This window comes from Charadrius vociferus, unplaced genomic scaffold (assembly GCF_000708025.1).
Source record: "Charadrius vociferus isolate BGI_N301 unplaced genomic scaffold, ASM70802v2 scaffold357, whole genome shotgun sequence".
In the NCBI taxonomy this organism is placed as follows: domain Eukaryota; kingdom Metazoa; phylum Chordata; class Aves; order Charadriiformes; family Charadriidae; genus Charadrius; species Charadrius vociferus.
The window spans coordinates 139,651-143,098 of NW_009649165.1; positions in this window are offsets into that span (position 1 = coordinate 139,651).

Here is a 3,448-nt window from a genome sequence, read left to right on the forward strand (position 1 = left end):
TATATTTTTGTTCAAACACAATATAATATTTAATTCATATCCTTGTTTCAAACTGGCTTAATTTTATTTTTTTTTTATTTAATTAACTACTGGAATCTTTATTGGTGCTGATTTCATACTACTCTTTGCATGTAGGTGTGACTTTTCCTTTCTTCATCCTCTGAGAATTGTAACCTAATAAGGTCTGCATTTCTGAGCAGCACAGTCAAAAGTAAGGAATATTCCATACGTTCACACATAAACCAACCATATTCCCAGCAGAACTTCAAACCCTCCTGGCTTCCAGAGAATCCTACTGTCTCTTCCGTGTGATTTTCACTAGAGATTGCTTCCAAGACATTCAGCACAGGCATCCACACCACATCAATACAAGCAAAACTCATTTACCACTGACAGCTTACCTTAGTTATTAGGTCCAGATACATGTAGCACCAAATTATCAGATACTTTCTTAGGCTGCTTCTAAGAAACTTCAAGAATCAATAAAAGGGCTGAACTACTTCCTGTCCTTTCCTATAGATCAACCCATGCCCATAAAACTTTACTCTGGAAGGTCTTTCAAGTCTCAACCTCTCTTGGCAACTAAATAGCTACCCCAAACTAGGAACACTGATCAGATAGTCTAAGCAGACACTGTAGACAGTATTAGTCTTACATCTCTTTTCCACTGTTTGTAAGCAGACTCATCTCTTTGCTTTCTTAAACAAAATCAGTAAATCATGGCAAGCAATTCAGTAAAATGGAACTTTGCAAAGAAAAGTGACAATAGTGAGATGCAAAAGCACTCAGAACAATTCGCACCATCCACAGTCTTCTCTCACATCACCTACACTGAGATTAGAGAGTAGATCCATATCCCTCACACACTTTAAGTTTTCTCCAGAACATCTCTAAACATAGTATTTCTGTGAAAAAACAAGATGGTGCCTTAACTCATCAGACAATGACCTAGCCAAGCTGCGTCATAGAGCAGAGAAACAAAATGTATGTGATCCTGGTCTCTAATACAAACACTATCTGCCATGGATTGCCACCCATTGATGGAAGAACTAATTCAGACAACTGTTAATTTCCTTTCTCATGCCAAGGTAAATTACAGTCTCCATCCTTGTTTGACTCAGAGACAGCTTCTCTTACAAGTTTTACCAGAATTCGGGTCATATATTTACATATAACTTTGGAGATTGAACAGATGACATATGAAAGATATACCTAATTTCCAAATGCATTCCATAAAATGTATTTAATATCTGCTAATATTAATGTTTTAAATTACATTTAAAGATGGTGCTTCATTTTAAAGTGCCTGAAATCTTCCTTTGTAAGACAACTCTTCCTGAGGTATCAAGGTATCAAGAATAGGAAATATTTGCTGAAATAAAACCAAAAGCCTTTTATATGACTTTCGGGGGGGGAGGGGGGGGGGGCGAGGAGAGAGAAAGAAAAAGACAGAGAGAGAGAAAAGAATGCAACAGAGAGTCTGAGGGATTTTCACCACAGACAAGGTGAGAATACTCACCCAGTATGTGGCAAATGCCAACTTCAAGTCCCTTAATCTACTGGTCTTTCACATCCTAAGCAAGAGCTCCCTTACAGCCACTCTGAAATATTTTGGAGTCCGCATCTCTCAGTTGCCCTCTCTGAAGCTGTTCAGATCATTCTATTCATATAGCAAACTATTTTTGAGTCATTTAAAATTTGATGATTCATTATGAAAATGTCTCATTTTAAAATAAAATCATTATATTTAGTAACATTTGAAAAGAGAACCTGATCTTGCATCATTATGTTTAATAACAATTGAAAAGAGAATCTGATCCTGCATATCCCACATAGTAGGGGAGTGAAGTTGTTCTCTTTTTCATCAAAATGCTACAACCTGGATTTCAGAAAAAAAATTCAAAATAGGTATGCTGGCATGAAAAGGATTTTGCTTTGATGAAAAGCACAATTTCCAAGAAGAAAAATCATGCAAAACTCACAAATATATATTAAAAAAAAAAAAAGAGGGAGAGAGAGACCAGCTGTTTAATCGATTCAATGAATATTTATAAAATCCTCTATTAGATGTTTCAGCATATAAAATTAGGAATTCATGCTTCAGAAACAGAGTTACAATGTTTGATATTGTCTTAAAATTTGGCAATACTTCAGATTTAACACTTGAACATGATGGATTAACATAGTAGTAGTATTTTAATGTGACGTGTCTAAAAAGCATTCACTCTGAATTAATGTGTGTCTATCCATCTCCTTCTTTATGATTTCCAGAGTAGACGCTTTTAAAATAATTTACCATAGATAAAGGAAAAATAAATACTATAAACATCTTCATAAAATAAAGTCCATTTGAGCAAGTATTAAACTAGATAAAAAGCACAGACTTTTCCTTTACATTGAAAAAACTTCCACAGAAACAGGCTTCTGATATCATTTATCGTATAATGGTCTGTGGTGATTTTTTTTGGATGATTTCTGAAACATCAGAGTGGCAAGGAACATGCATTAACTAAAATCTTCTACCTGAGAAGTGGCACCATAGTAAATGTGTATAATTAGGAGTATTGTTGTGCAATGAAAGAAGTGATTGCAATCCAGTCTTATTTTACCAGTGCAATGTTTGTATGAGATAAGAATTGACTTTTAGAGAAGGTTGGTTCTGTTTTACTTAAACTTTTAAACCTTCCTCATTCAGATATCAAACTTGGATACACAAGGGGGTCTTTTGCATACTATGTCATGTGAGATTTCAATTACCTTGGGGAGATTCTTCTGCACCAACACAATTAGTGCAGAGCAGCTACACAAGTAGTAACAACTGAACTTGAGAGTTAAAACTGAATTCCAGCTTTCTAAATTAAAGATGTATAGTCTGTCTTGGAGGAGGGAGGAGGAGGAGAAGAATGCTGTGTTCTGGGATGTAGCGTCTGTTGTCCACTTGGGACATGGAGCTAAAAATAAGGATTCTGGAATTACATGCCTAGTAGGAGTTCCTATGGAAGTCAAAGAAGGCACCTTGATGCATTCAGGATTGGAAGAATAAGCTTCTCTCGAGTCAAATGGAAACAAAAGTATTTTAATTCAATTTACCCCAATGAAACGTTCCCTCAAACAATTTTTCAGAAAAAATCTATTTCTTGACTTTATACTCCTGTGAAAGGATAAGAAATAAAACCTTCAGGTTTTCTAACTGATTATTCACATGCAACTTATGGACCTGCGGAAAAGAGGGACAGTCCGTTAAACAGAGTGAACAACTGCACTGTGGCATCACAGGGACAAAATTTTGACAGCATTTCAAAGTGCACTACATACTAGAAAGACATAAGAAGTGTTGTCACACTTAGCAAGGCCTTTTTTGTCCTGTACTATTGGGTTCCCTAAAGTAGGTACTTCTTAGTGAATTGACTGACATTACGAAGAACCTAAGCTGGAGCACTTTTCTCGG